The sequence below is a fragment of the Carassius gibelio genome, chromosome A20 (genome assembly GCF_023724105.1).
Source record: "Carassius gibelio isolate Cgi1373 ecotype wild population from Czech Republic chromosome A20, carGib1.2-hapl.c, whole genome shotgun sequence".
Classification (NCBI taxonomy): domain Eukaryota; kingdom Metazoa; phylum Chordata; class Actinopteri; order Cypriniformes; family Cyprinidae; genus Carassius; species Carassius gibelio.
The window spans coordinates 9,105,564-9,121,884 of record NC_068390.1 but is presented as its reverse complement, the minus strand read 5'-3'; the positions used below and the strand labels follow the sequence as shown (position 1 = coordinate 9,121,884).

The 16,321-nt window shown below is 36.6% G+C and overlaps 2 long non-coding RNA genes across 2 annotated transcripts; one reads left to right on the top strand and one right to left on the bottom strand.

Moving 5' to 3' along the window:
- The first annotated feature begins 12,906 nt into the window (after positions 1 to 12,906).
- Positions 12,907 to 13,670, top strand: LOC127938929 (uncharacterized). Its single transcript, XR_008148843.1, has 3 exons — positions 12,907 to 13,062; positions 13,248 to 13,440; positions 13,528 to 13,670. It is a non-coding gene; the product is annotated as an uncharacterized LOC127938929 (long non-coding RNA).
- A 527-nt stretch (positions 13,671 to 14,197) lies between these two features.
- On the bottom strand, positions 14,198 to 15,869 carry LOC127938928 (uncharacterized). Its single transcript, XR_008148842.1, has 4 exons — positions 15,804 to 15,869; positions 14,855 to 14,955; positions 14,570 to 14,723; positions 14,198 to 14,333 (listed from the first exon to the last, which is right to left on the bottom strand). It is a non-coding gene; the product is annotated as an uncharacterized LOC127938928 (long non-coding RNA).
- Between the last annotated feature and the right edge of the window lie 452 nt (positions 15,870 to 16,321).

Genomic DNA, 16,321 nt, shown 5'->3' with positions numbered 1-16,321 from the left:
ACAGTTGGTAGTGTAGGCCATGCCAGTAGAAGGTAGCTCAGCCAAGCACTGGTTGTAAATATTCTGTAAATATTTATTTATTTATTGGTTTTGGTTAAAATGTGCGTATTTTGGGACTGTGGAAATTGGAAATAAATTACCTTGCACTTGTGTTGTCGTTTTATCATTCCTATGTTTTTCCAACCTGCCTCTTCACACTTTGAAATAGATATTAGTTTTTTTTTTTTTTTTAATGCGTTATTTCCATGAACACATTTGCTATAGGGATTTAATATTTAAACATCTAAGGTGCATCCATTTGGAAGGAAAGTTCACATGAGTGCAAACATGAGCATTATTGCTGTAGCTAATGATGATACACATCTAATGTGAGAACTGAAAAAATGATCTTTTTTTTTATGACACCAAATCCTTGTTTGATGACCTCAAAATTCAGCTGCAGCCCTGACTGTGTGTGTGTGTGTGTGTGTGTGTGTGTGTTTTGAAAAATCCAGTAAGTGCATACAGCTGTGTTTCCTTAGACCTGAGGACAAAAGCATCCATCTTTCTTCATGCCAGATTCCTCATTCCACTCTGACATGGAAGTTTGGCCCTTGATAGACTCAAGCTAAACCAAAGTCCAGCAAAGTCTATGAATGAATGACAAAAGGCCATCATTTCTCAGAAGGAACCTTCAAAACCTCATCTCTTCATCAGTTTCAATCTGTCAGATCCCAGAAAAAGTAGAAAACAGTGTGAATCTTAAAACTCTAGTTCCTGAAGTCCTTCAGAGAGACCATTAGTCTGTTGGCTGCATCTCAACACATTATTTGTCTTCCTCTTACTGGCCTTTTTTTATTTTTTGGACTGAATCTTAGGTTCTTGTGTTGAAATTTGGAGATGAATGAGTATAATTCTTTTGGATTTGAGTTTAATTTTGAATGGATTGCTATACTCAAGCCAGTAGTATTCTGGGATGTGTTGAATAAATTATTTATGAGATCCTGGTGAATGAACTGATTCTTAAATATTTTACTTTCAGACTTTGTCTCATTCATTTTAACAACTGAACCTTTTTGGAAACAGAGAAGCAGAAAAATAATATCCATAAAAAAAATTCTGAGGACCTACTTTCTTCATTCGGATGATCTGGCATGACCCTTACGCAACGGAAGTTTATTCAAGTGTGCTTTAGTATACTTTTTTTTTAAAATAAAAATAGGAAAGTATGCTTTTAGTTTACTTTTTATGTACTTCTCAGAAATGGGCTTTATGTACTCCTCAGAAATATACTTAAAATGACATTTAAGTATACTTGACGTATACTTACAAAAAGTCCAAATATATTTGAGCTATACTCCTAGAATCCGTGTTTTCATTATTATATGATAGATGGCGCTAGTTCACATCTTGTGAACAGAATCCCCCCCCCATAAAAAACAAAAAAAACACAAGTGAAAAAGAAAAAAGAAACCTTTGCCTGTCACACAGGTTTCTTCTTTCTGTGAAGATACTGCATGTAGTGGCATAGTGCAAAACTGTGAATAATTTTCCAAAGTAAAGTAAACTTCATGGGAATAGAGAGTGATGAATACTGTGTAGGGACATGAGAACTTCAATTGGAACACGCATGGATGGATCTCTCTTCTAACATGTTGGTTTCACATAAGAACCTCATGTCCCACATGTCTGCCCCAACAAAACACCAGTGTTGAGTTTGAAATCTTATTATTCCTCAAGTGTTGAGTAACCTGTCACACTTACCTTTAATGGCAGATCGGTCAGATCCACAGCTATGATCCCCCCCCCCCCAAAACACCAGGAACATCTCTTTTCAAATTGGAGCTCTGTACAAGGAAAGCATTAGATTATTGAATCACCTCAGAACCATATTATACTGGGACTCCCCTGGCTGCAAGTGCACAATCCTCAGATTTCCCGGTCCGAGACATAATCCACATTCTGCCACCTGAATAGTGATGTTCTGTTCTTAAACAAATCGTTCTTTTGAGTCGGTTCTCAGGAAGAAACCAGTCGAGCCAGTTCAGAAATAAACCTGAATGGAACTTTAGTTCGGGGTTGATGACACAGGACGCACAGTCGAAGTAGCAGGTCCAACATGAAAAGAACCGATTAAGCCAGTTCAACCATCTGTCAAAGTTTGCAGAAGATTACCGAGGACTCAACAAGAACCAAATGAGCCGTGGCGACGTTTGCCGAGGATTACCAAAGTTTTGATGAGTGAGTTGATGGTACTGTGCAAACCTGAGGTATATGCTTATTATTAATTTACATTTTATTAAAATCTGCAAAAACCTTTGCGTCGAGTGATGTAAATAAATTTTACAATAGTTAATTGAGCATGCATATTATATTTAATGATGCTTAAGCAAAATTAAGGAGTTTATAAGACTGGTTAATTCATTCTTTATACTTTAGACATGTAGAAGATATCTATGTTTGTGCATCAATGTCTATAATGTGTGCTGTAGGTGTGAAACTTTTAGGAATCTTATTCAAGTTGTAGGCTAGACAATTGATCAGTCAGTCGTATCTGACATAAAGGACCTGCAAATTAAACTGACCACAAACACCATTAAATTAAGTGAATATAGTAATAATCAGCAATATGCTTTCACACAAATATCTTTATTTTATGAATGTTTCAGTATGTTTTGACACAATTTACTTATTTGAAATTTTGATTGATACAGCACTGCACTTTATTTGTTAGAAAATAAATGCATAGAGACGTTATTGCTTGATGACGTCAGGAACCGATGAATCGGCTATGGAACCTGTGCTCTCTCAACAGCATGGTAACCCCTGAAAAACTCTTCCCTTGTGCTTATTACTCTTGGAAACTGAACTCAATGGAACAGAATTATAATGTTGGAAATTGTGAACTCCTCACCATGAAGGCAGCCTGTGAAAAGTGGCGTCATTGGAGAGAGCCAAACATCTCTTTCTGATGCTTACCGACCAATGGCATCTTGATTATCTGTGATAAGCAAAGAGACTCAATCCAAGACAGGCCAGATTGTCATTGTTTTTTTTTAACCCAATTTAATTTCACTGTGACTTACCCATAATCCTCTGCCAGTTTAATCAGCCCCCATTGTTTGCATTCAGATTTTAAACGGGTCTATAATGTGACAGCAAACTCCTCTATGGTCACCCTACACAACTGCATTATAAATCAGTGCTGCACCCACTTTGCAATCAGTCATTACACTAACACATACAACCACGTGATGGAGGACAGGGGGAGGTTGATTGAAATCTTGTGGGACAGCATAGGTTAATGGTACTGTCTTTTGAATCTCTGGTCACACACACCACAATGTCCTCTGAGGCTCGCATGAAGGGACTTCTCTGCGTAGCCAGATGCAAATTGACAGGAATTGATTTTTGCTCTGATTGAAATGCTGTCTTCATGATGTGCTTGACTCAGCTTATTACTCAAAGCAGACACCTGCTATAGATCCACACAAAGCTGTCTTCATCTTGGCCATGAAAGCGTTGAACTTATTCACACTGGCAGCCTTCATAAAAGCATAAGAAAACAGTGTGTATTTTTAATCATTATTATATTAAAATTATAGTATGTATACTTGTATGGCCAGCGAGCAGATACATTACAGATGACCTGATCTGGTCTGTGATACATTGTATTTTGCATAAGTTAAGTTACCAACTACCAGCCTCCACTACCAGCAGCCCCCTCTACCAACGTATGATCAAAGCAGCAGCATTGAGTTCCCTCCATCAATGGGGGACTGACTTGATGGAATTTGGCTTGAACTTCAGGAGTGCTGCGGATGGGCTGGATTTTATTGATGCAGCTGTCAAGGACTTGTTCACCTTTGCCCTTGATGAAGACCATCAGCACATGGAGGAGGTTTGGCAAGGAGCACCTGTCTTTTGGTTATTTTTTGGACTTTCTAGCCTACGACGGGAGACAGTCAGTTCTGAAAAAGGAGGTGTCTTTTCATGACATGGCCACCAGTTCAGAGCTTCTTCATAACATGGCCGCCAATCCAGCGTCTCATCACAAAATAGCCACCAGAGGAGTAAGAGAAAATAGAGATTTCATTCTCACCACCACCACCACCAAAAACCAAATCCTTGGGGAATCCATAGCCGGCTAGCAGGGCAATCTTCTCACAAGGAAGGACAATAAAGCAGAGATTATAAAGGAAAGGGGGAATGAGCGACAGGTGAGGGAGAAACAGCTTGTGATCTGTGCATCCCCGCCACAAGATCAGCGCTGATTGCCCAGGTCAAAAGTTGAAAATGAAAAAATAACACAGGGGAAGCCAATGAGGCACCTTGAACCATGAAACAAACACATAACCACATGCACATCTTATAATACATTGTAAATGTTTAAGAAAAAAAAGGCAAAAAAAAAAAGCATTTCACACAATGAAAGCTTCTACATGCATGGGTTTTCTTTAAATACTTATATCTAATTATTCAGGATTTTTTTTTTTATTATTATTATTATTATTATTACAATTAACAAGATTAAGAGATTTATGAGAAAAATGAATTGATTTTAAATTTCATGGCATCAACACATCTCAAAAAAGTTGGAACAAGGCCATGTTTACCACTGTGTGGCATCCCCTCTTCTTTTTATAACAGTCTGCAAACGTCTGGGGACTGAAGAGACAAGTTGCTCAAGTTTAGGAATAGGAATATTGTCCCATTGTTGTCTAAAACAGGCTACTAGTTGCTCAACTGTCTTAGGTCTCTTTGTCGCATCTTCCTCTTTATGGTGCACCAAATGTTTTCTATGGCTGAAAGATCTGGACTGGATCCTTCTTCTACGCAGCCATGATGTTGTAAATGATGCAGTATGTGGTCTGGCATTGTCATGTTGGAAAATGCAAGGTCTTCCCTGAATGTTCACTTTCGTTTGCACAGAAAACACACTGTGATGATATGTTTAAAGATTGCTTTCCTCTCTTCTTAGATTTACCCTAGATTTAAACTGATTCTTAAGAAGTCTGTGCTGTAAAAGTGTTGTCTTTGCTAATTAAGTAAGAAACTGTCATGCCGGATAAGTTGCATCTTCTCATCACCTTTGGAGCCCACACTTAGAAGCCCACCTGTAATGCCGCCATCTTATCCCTAAGCCACAGATTCAGAAAATAAATAAATTTTCTTTTCTTTTTTCTCTCTAGTATGGCCCTGTAGTGGCAGAATTCCTTGTATGGGCACTTCCCCAGGACATACACACATCAACCGGAGTGAGAGCAAGTGCACGCCAATGTGCTTCATTCTTTAAGAATTGTTAATCAAGTCTTACACAAATAAAATTTTACATATATACATAAATGCATTTCACAACGACATTATTATCTGTTCTATTTCTTGGCAGCAAAGGTGTTCAGCCTTAAATGGCATTGCACTGCACTTACCACATGCACATACTTTAAAATGGGAAAAAAAAATTACGACAACATCATGGAATATGAAGCATGCAGTATTACTCCATATGTACTCAAGATTAAGATGAGTTTGGCAGAAACTGTGTGTGTTATGTATGCTTTAAATATGGTGCCAGGTATTAGACAAATTCCTATCTAGCATTACTAGCATAACACTAGGTCAACTGCACAGACAATTCACTAGATCACAAATTGAAAACAACTACATTTATTTTAATTTCAAATGGCGGCTGCTATTTAACCTTTTTTATAAGATGTCATAAGAGTGAACATTTCCAAGCCCCTCCCTAAAGACTGTCATGGGCCGTCATGCTAAACAAACAAAACTCAACCCCTTGGAAAAGACAGTTGGGTCCAGTTTGATTAGTGCTGCATTGGGGCTGGTTTACTTGGTGGTCTATCATGACCCATGTTGTTCATCAAAAAAATAAAAATAAAAATTAGTTCAAGATGAAGTAAGTCAAAGGCCTGATTCAAACATCATGCATCTTCAGCACAAATGGCACATGTTAATTTTGATATTTACTATTTTTGCCTTGTGCCACATGCTGTGCTCAGCAGAAGATTCTGTTGAAAACGCACTGTCAACTAGTTTATGAACAGTCTTCTGCAGTAAAGATTTTTATGAGGCAACATAAAATGATGAAGTGAACTACTCGCGCATTGTTTGATAAAAATGTTGCTGTAAGTTTCACCCAACTTCTTATTCAGAACATCACAGCATTTTAGGTAAATCTGACTGAATCCAGATTATTTAAGCAGGTTATAGTTCAGTTTGAGGTTTTGTTCGATTTCAAGTAGATTCATTAAAAGTAGAAGTAAAAAAGTTAAGTAGAAAGCTAAAGTTGACACTGTGACTTCACTGTTACCACCACTAATATTTAATTATTTCAAAATCAAGAATTTGGAAAGTTTGAGTTAGAATAATTTGCAAGAGAGTGATTAGCACTGTAAAAGTATTTCTGACATTTAACTGACTTTGGGACAATGAAGCCAGAAGTGCAAAAATTTTAACTCTTTTCTCGGTTTTAGGACTCCTGCAGAATTGTATTTTAAAGGTGCACTGCTGAATTCTGGCCTCTGTTGCCATCTGTGGTTGAAGTTAGAATTTTCAGGGTAAAGCAAGAAAGCTTTTTTTTTTCTTCTTCTTAATTTAGCCATTCAATACTGTTTTATTGTTAATTTTTGCACACACACACACACACACATACATGCACGCATACACACACACACACACGCACGCACGCACACACACACACACACAAACAATATATAATCATAATAATAAAACACAAATGTTTTATGAATGTGAATTTCTGATTATAATCTATGATCTTGCATTACCTTCATTATCCTCTTTCCAGCACTGGACTGTTGTTTGTATCTGATTTGTGAACAGGATTATAGAATAAACCGCCTCATTCTGATCCTACACTATGTTTTCTTGTGACATGAGCCCTATAATCCTCAGCAGACAAGCTGGGATTTCTGTTTTATCCAGGGCTCATCACTGCATTATGGCATGAGACCATGGGATGTGTCCTGCTGACCTCAGCCTTGCAGAGATGATTGAGACAGCAATCCTGTTATCAGAGTTTCATGTGGATATTCATCAAAGCCAGTAGTTGCAGTAATCAGAGGATCTCATCTGACCCATTCTGTGACAGTTACTAAACCAAACAGGCGTGTGTTTCCCAAAAGCATCGTTAACTAACTATAGTTGATAATTCCATTTAACTGTATTGGTAATGATAGAACTTGCGACCATAATTGCTTTTGGAAAACACACCCCATGACTAAATGACTAAAACATAATTTTCTCCTGTTCTTATATAATTTAAATACTATATATTTATTTGATTTCTTCATAGCTCAGAGACTTTAACACAGTCCAGCATTGCCATTCAAATAAATTGTATTATTAACATACCTTTCTTTTACTCCCTGGATTGTTCCCATGTATTTTGTTTATTAGTCTTGTTAACCCATTCTTAACCCATAGTTATAGCCCTATTGTTTCTTAATCTGTATTCACATTAATACAGATAAATCTGAATACATTCACCCTTTCGTCCATACTGAGACGGTGTTTTTATTCATTGGAAAACTGCGCTTTTTGAAAACAATATTCCAAGTGGATACATTAAAAACATTTTTTTTTTTTTCATTGTAGTTTGTGCTGTGAGAACTGCAACCCAGGCTTACTGTAAAAACATGCAACATTTCTGCACAATGATATTATGTTGCTTCCTACCTGTTTCATGACACTTTCAAAGTGAAATATTCAGTGAGTAGTGCTAAAAGCATGTTTTCTCTGCAACAAATGAATGTGAATCTGGCAATGTTTACACATACACATACAGTATCCCAGCAAAAGGAAATACATAATGAGTGGCACCAAAAAGTTAAAGCTCTACGAAAATTAAATACCACCTACACTAAACCCTACACTTCACCTAAACAAGCACTCCACATTGCAAGTGTAATACTGTAACGTCTTTGACCAAGCAAGCTTTCTATGTCAGAAAAGCTATATATATGACAATGTGATGCAAACGACAGTGTATTCGTTTACAAATCATGCATTGCGATAAAAGTGTTTTGAGGTCATAACATAGTATTGTGCAAGGAACCACATGAAATTTGCCCAAGTAATCATAATTCGGGTGAAAAGGCATACATGCTGTTGGTGTTTTACTGCCATCTATCTATCGATCTATCTATCTATCTATCTATCTATCTATCTATCTATCTATCTATCTATCTATCTATCTATCTATCTATCTATATATCTATCTACAGTATGTATCCATTTCCATCTAATATCATCACTCCCACATCTCTTTTAAAATAAGTTTGAAAAAGCAAAAAGGCATAACTTTTGTAAATTGATGTTCTCTACATAAGAATAACAAGCTGCTCTACTTTGAAAATGTAATTTATCAAGTAAAATATATTCTATCAATGACAATGATGATTTTTGGGACAGGAAATGTAAATTTTCTTAATGTTATTTCCTGAACTCCTCACAAGACAATATTCTTTAATGACATTCTAAATGTAAAATGTAAGAAAGTACAACATTTCACAGTATTTAACTACCAAACACTAATGAGCCCAGGTGTCCGGAGACTTGTCTTTTCTTTGTCTGGTTGCATAATATTCAACAATAATGTAAATGTGTACTCTCAAGATATTATTTGAAACATTGTGTGTACAATTTGTAAAAGAAGTACTTCCTTTGTCATGAGAAACAATAATGATAATGTGGATCACAAAATTAGAATGAATTTTAAAGGTACAGTCTAGCTATTGTTATGCCATCTGCAGTTTGTGTGAAAGCTGGGGAGATATATGAATATGTATAGTTCTGCTTCTCTGGATGGGTTGATTGCTGTGATGTTCAGATGTCTAAGAATTATGAATTATGAATCTCTTCCCAAAATGTTATTTGTGAACAAAACGATTGAACCGCTTCTCCTCCTTCAACACCACACTCTCACCCTGCTAATAAGGTCTGATTATGCTTTGAAGTGGAAGAGCATTATTTCCATAGACCATCTTTAATCCAGGTAGACTGAAGACCTTTGTGTTTTGTTCTGTTTGTGTTTGATGTTTAATTTATGGCACATTTCCAGGAGCACAAAATGGCAGGAAAGGGAATCGCTTTTGCCAGGTGCTTTTATTTATTTATTTTCTCCACTCTCTTCCTTTTTTATGACTTATTGATGATGGCTGGAGGAAACATAAGCAGCTTCACTTTTATAACAGTTCTCTTGAATCTGATCAGAATTCCATATATAACAGTCACTGGGTGTTTTCATTGTTTTACATCACTTCCCTTGTCTTTGTTACAGCATTTCAGACAGGCTGGCAGCCTGTGCATTGCTGGTAGAGATTTTACAGTGACTCTTTAGGCAGGTAACATCATTAAGACGGTAAGAAGCAGCAAGTGACTCTCTATGAGTGAGTCATTTGAATCATTAACTGATTCGTCCAAAAATGCTGATTCATTCGGGAATTAAACAAGTAACTGTCTATATGAATGAGTCATTGAATTGATAATTGAAACAATATGTTTTAAAATGCTAATTCATTCTGGAATGAAGCACATGACTGCCTTTATGCTTTAGTAATTTAATCATTCACTGAACTGATTCACTCCATAATGCTGATTCATTCAGGAATGAAACACATAGTTGTCTTCATGAATAAGTCATTGGATCAATCATTCAATCAATTTGTTAAACAGTGCCAATTCTTTCTTTTTTTTTTAAATGAGTCTACCCCCCAATATTACTGGTATAAACATAAGCCACATACAAAAGGTAAAGGGGGTGGTGTTGCTACAAATTATAGTATATAACAAAGTTATACAGCAAAAGAGATGCTTGAGCTTGAACGCTCCTCTGTTATTACCACTCCATGGAAGGCAAACCACGATTGCAGAAATCCACAGGTTTGTTGGTTTAATAGGATATCTGTTCAAATGACGTAGCTGTCACACTTGAGAAATATTATTGTACCCCCTTCATGGTAAAGTAAGTGCTTACAAAAATGTATTTTATTACAAACAACTTTACAGAAGACAATAACTTTTGATCTGTTTACAACCTCTCTTGCAAGGTCAGTGAAGTAGCTGCTGCATGGATTACCTGAAAAATACAGATGTGCTTTTATAAAACCTGGATCTTTCAGGCTAACAAGCTGCATAGTGTTATAAACAGAAAATTGGGCAACTGCAAACAATTTAATTTTGCATTAATTTGAGTAAAATGAAAATGAATTCCCTCCTCTAAGGGGATTAATAAAATAAATGTACATGTGTATATATACTGTCTTCCAACAGTCTTGAAGGAGTTCCCCGAGAGATGCTTAGCACTTGTTGGCCCTTTTGCCTTCTGTCTGTGGTCCAGCTCACCCCTAAACCATCTGGATTGGGTTCAGGTCCGGTGACTGTGGAGTCCAGGTCATCTGGCGCAGCACCCCATCACTCTCCTTCTTGCTCAAATAGCCCTTGATGCCTTCAGTGTGACTCTACAATTTTCATAGTCATGAAAATAAAGAAAACTCTTTGAATGAGAAGGTGTGTCCAAACTTTTGTCACCTCTGTTTAAAAGCCCAACGCGCCACTCCTCGGGAGACCGGTCTCTTTCCCGTGCATGCACACTGGTGTCCTCGTGGGTCCAGGAAGGGTGCGTTGAGGGACTCCCGCACCACTGGAGACGTGAGCTGCCGGACCCGCGATCCGGATGGGAAAAGCACCCGTTTACACGGCCGACGGGCCAGAATGCCGGGCCGTCCATCCCCTGTCAGGGCCGCAGCCAACGAGAGTGATGCGGACGCTAGAGGTAGCCGCCGCCCCTCGCGCCCCGGACAGAAGAGGGGAGCAGTATATATATATATATATATATATATATATATATATATATATATATATATATATATATATATATATATATAAATAATGAATTTTAAGCAATCTTAAAATCTGCATAAAACTTTTTTTCAATTTACAATTTTTTTAATGGCACAAATTATTATTATTTTTTTTTTTTATTAACATTTATCCACACATTAAAAAAAAAAAAAATGAATGTAATGCAACATGAGCTCATAACTAATGAAGATGCTCATCATTCAGTAAGCCCACTGCAAAAATAATTAAATAAATAAATAAATAAATTCTGTTTTCTGCTTATCAGATTCAAGATGATCTGATGTCAGTGTGTACCTCTGTCGTGCATGTTAAGTGAATCACACCCTGAATGAGATGCAGAAGCACAAATGTTGCTTCAGGCTCTGTTCTGGATCAGTCCTGTATCCAGGATCTGTTATATTTGGTATATCATCTAAGCTGAAATTGAACTAATGCCATATTTTTTCAAGATGCAATAGAGTCATTCCACAAAAAGAGTACCCTTTTTGCCCACGAACATTTGTGTACTAAACACATCTATAAGTAAATGTTTAACATTTATTACATTAATTCAACATTCATTTAATTTGTATACACATTTATACATTATAATTATTTTATGGTGTAATCTTCAGAATTTAAAGGAAATATATACATACATGTATAGCCAGTAATATATATTAAATGTAAATAATTTTAATAAAATATTTTTGAATTGTATTTAAGAATTGTATTTAAATTATAATTATATAAACAGTAATTTCAAATAAAACAACATAATTTAACTGCATATTCACCACTATTTACTCTCCCATTCAAATTAATAATTAAGATTTTAAGTAAGATATCTTATGCTCAACAAAGCTGCATTTATTTAATGAAAATACAATATAACAGCATTATTGTGAAATATCATCACAATTCAAATGAGATTCAATAATTATATTTCACTATATTTTAAAATGCAATTCATTCATTTAACACTGAATTGTTAGCAGCCATTACTCCAGTCTTCAGTGACACATGAACATTCAGAAACGATCATGATATGGTGATAAAAAATCTAAATCATTAATAATACCGATCAGTCATGTAAAATAACCATGTAATCAGAGGTGAAAAGTATGGAGTCAAAATAGGGCCATATATATCTGCAAAATAAAACAATGTTTTGCAAACAAAAAAATATGTTTTGCAAAAATAAAATATGTTTTGCAAAAATAAAATATGTTTTGCAAATAAAAATAGAGTATTGAGGGGGGAAAAAAAATGCTTTTTTGCAAGTAAAAAAAAAATAATTGCAAAAGAAAAGTTTACCACAAGAGAAAAAATAAAGTTTAGCAAAGTAAAACTTCAACAGCAATGACTCAAGGGGCAAGGAACTCGACCGGAAGTTGAAGTCGGGTGGGGGCTGCCATCTTTTAGCAGAACTTCACTTGCGTTAGCATTCCCATTGACTCCCATTCATTTTGGCGTCACTTTGACAGCGAATAACTTTACATCTGAGGCGTTTAAAGACTCTGTTTGTCCATTATTTATTTCTAAAGATACACGACAATGTATAAAGGGCTCCATTACCTTCTATGTTACATTATGGCCCCGTATAAACAGTTTTTGTAAAAATAGGCTAACGATTGCGTCATAACCACTCGGCTCTCTGTCGCATTACCGTACAGACAGGTGATACTTACTCCTGCTCACTCACGACAAAGAACAACCCGCTCAAGCTCGCCGTCTCTGCAAGATTAACGATGGCAGTTTTCACGCACAGCTACTAGAAGATTTACATCTGGCAGACAGGTTGCTGACGTCGTCAAGCTTCGTTTGAGTCTGCGAGTCAGAAACGGAAGTGCTAAAAAACGCTAAAACTGGGCTTCATTTGTCTCAATTGAGTTCCAGTGGGGTCGCTGTGTCCATTTCTTTTACTGTCTATGCAATGACTTTGCAACACATTCCCCTTTGCGCTGCTCCTTTAAATCCGCGTTTCAGTCATCCGTGCCTCTGCGGTGCAAGCTTTCCTTTGCGCTTCATTTTTTCTTTGCGCCTCGCTTTGTGTCACTGATTTGACGTGGGGGAGGGGTCAAGAGGTTGAGGTGTGTACAAGGGACGAATGCCTGTCCTTCCCGTTACGTCATCAGTGCGAGCCCCAGACTGAGTGGATCGATCGAAATGGAGGAACAGAGACATTTGGGTGATGGATCACAGGTATGTGTTATTGATCGCTTTCTTGTTATTATTATAAGACTCCTATATTATTAATAACAGATACTTCAGACCGGCCAGAGGGTGGTATTTAACAGGGTTTTGAAGTAAAATTATTTGAGTAACACATAGCCTATTATGTGTGGAGAGCTTTCACTGAACATCATAATCTCTTTTATTTGATTGAGGTGGGCCTGTAGAGGCTTTTTGCACCTCTTTTGTTGTCAGTTTGTGTTCCTACCTCGTCTCCAAGCAAGCCTTGACTCCTTTACTAGTGGGTGGAATAACCATCCTCTCCACACAGAGAGTAATCTAAGCCCAGACCAGTTGTGGGAAATTGGACTCCTGCAAAACCCTGTCACTCCTCCAGTCCTATCCGAGGTATTTTAAGAATTTGTGTCTTTTAATGTAATGTTTTCAAGCAAGATATTGCCCCAATGTCCATAAACTATTACCAACTTTTAACAGATTGCACAAGACGACGACTCTTGACTGGGACACAGACAGTATCTCTGACCAGCCGTGGACAGGAATTGTAGTTCTTCCAGTCGAATGCCCCTTAACTTAAGAACTTAAGGCCCAAATTCAAACTTTTTTTAACCCAACCTCACACTCTCAAAACTATGGAAGAGACCATTATTTAGAAGTTTAAAATTTTGTGCTGCTTCATTCTTAATTGACACTAAATCAGTCATTGAAATGACTAGTGACCAAATGATCCATTTACAAGCAAATTAACATCCAAGTCAATAAAAAACAAACTTAAGTTGACATTGCATGCTTGTTTTATTTTCTGTATTAGCTATATTTAAAGCAGAAAATGGCTAGTATAACAACTGGTGTTCTCTTAACACAATTCATTAAGATATAAAATTTTACAATATGTAACACGTTGTGTTCTCTGCCCATACACAGTAAATTTCAAAACCATAAGAACATTTACCAATGTATAAAAGGTTTTTTTTTCCTGAACATGTACAATTCCATACCTTTAGTATCATTTTAAATTCTGTTTAAACCGTTGTCAAATTGAATGGCTTGGTTGGGGTTGGTATTGTCTGAATTAAATCAAATACATTTGAACATTAATTTGTAGTTTTTATTTTACAATATTTATACTAAATCAACTCTGTCAGTTCATACATAACACAGCTTTCAATTTCTTGGAGAAAGTCTTGCAGAAAGTTGATTATAGCTGTTTCATAAGTCTCTTGTACTGATCCCTTCTCCGACATTTTTGGAAGAATGTTCTGCATGATGAAGTCTGCATCAGCCTGTGGAAAAAAAAAAAAAAAAACAACCATCCATTTTCAGGTACATATGCACATGCATTTGGCTTTTATCCAAAGCTACTTTATTACCATTTTCTACTATTATTTTTTTGTAAGGAACAACTGTTTGACAATTATTCTTTAACTTGGCAAATAATAATTTTCCTATCTATAACATTCCTAAAGTGAAATACAAGATATAGGCATTTTTCTTTTTATCTTTTTTCAGTTACTGATACCTTATTATCATCATCCACCACATCAGGGACAAAGAACTGGTGGCAAAGTCCTGAATGGTTTTCCAGGATGTCCACAAAATTGTACACTTCAAGACCTTTTCAGATTTGCTTCAACAAAGGGACCAAACGTAGAGTTGCATGAAGCACAATTGATCTGGAAAAAGAACCAGAAAATTATTGCATAATATAGACAGTGTTGTGGCTAATCAGTATATCTGGTAGGCAGCAAAATTAAAACCGTTTGCAAGGTTTCAAATGTAAAGAAGTTAGAAGACTTTTTCTGACCTTATTATGGCCTCTTTGTTCTCAGGTTTAACGGCCCCAGTAAAACCACAGTTAATAATTTGATCATACCATGCAGAGAGATCAGTTTCTTCTTCCTCCACCTGAAAACACATAAATATGTAAACTGTGCGTAGAAATAAAGGTTTTATGAATTTGAGGCAGGAGGCTGCTGTCGTTGTTGTGGCTGCTGCTGCTGACCCTGAGCTAACTGAATCTGACCAAGGCTTCGGGTCAGAAGACCTATTAAATTCTGTGCAGCTGTACAGACATCAGAATATTCTCACTGTTAAATATGTCATCACAACATCATATAGGATTATCTGGATCAGGGGTTTTAAACTCAGTTCCTGGAGGGCCACAGCTCTGCACAGTTTAGCTCAAACCCTAATCAAACACATCTGATTCAGCTAATCAAGATCTTCAGGATTACTAGAAACCTCCAAACAGGTGTGGGTTGGAGCTGGTTTGAGCTAAACTGTGCAGAGCTGTGGCCCTCCAGGAATTGAGTTTCACACAACTGATCTAGAATAAGTGCATTAACAATGTATCATATAAACATCACAGCTTTTAAACATAGTCTATAGGAATGTGACCTACTGTATATAAATAAACTTGTTCGGAATCAAAAAGAGGTTTATTTCAAATTATGTTTACACATACAAGGCATTTGTTTTGTATTTGTTTTTTGTTTACAGTATATTTTGAGAGACACCTTTGGCATCGTTTATAGTCCATAATACAACTAGAGCGTGGAGAATAATAATTATTATTTATTAATTATAAAACAACGTGAAAGGTGTGCATATTGAGAGAAATGTACAGCCGCCGACGCAACCCGCATTAATTGATCTCTAACTTACTTAACTTGAGCAAACACGTTGATACACATAGTTACATATAGTTATCGGTCTATCTAGCGAACTTGAAGAAAGCGATCAATAACACATACCTGTGATCCATCACCCACATGTCTCTGCTCCTCCATTTCGATCGATCCACTCGGTCTGGGGCTCGCGCTGATGACGTAACGAGAAGGACACGCCTTCTCCCTTCTACACACCTCAACCTCTTGACCCCTCCCCCACGTCAAATCAGTGACACAAAGCGAGGCGCAAAGAAAAAATGAAGCGCAAAGGAAAGCTTGCACCGCAGAGGCACGGATGACTGAAACGCGGATTTAAAGGAGCAGCGCAAAGGGGAATGTGTTGCAAAGTCATTGCTGCTGAAGTTTTACTTTGCTAAACTTTATTTTTTCTCTCAGTGGTAAACTTTTCTTTTGCAATTATTTATTTTTACTTGCAAAAAAGCAATTTTTTTTTCTCAATACTCTATTTTTATTTGCAAAACATATATATTTTTTTTGCAAAACATATTTTTTGTTTGCAAAACATTGTTTTATTTTGCAGATATATATGGCCCTATTTTGACTCGATAGTAAAGTTTAAACTCTGACAAATTCTACACAAT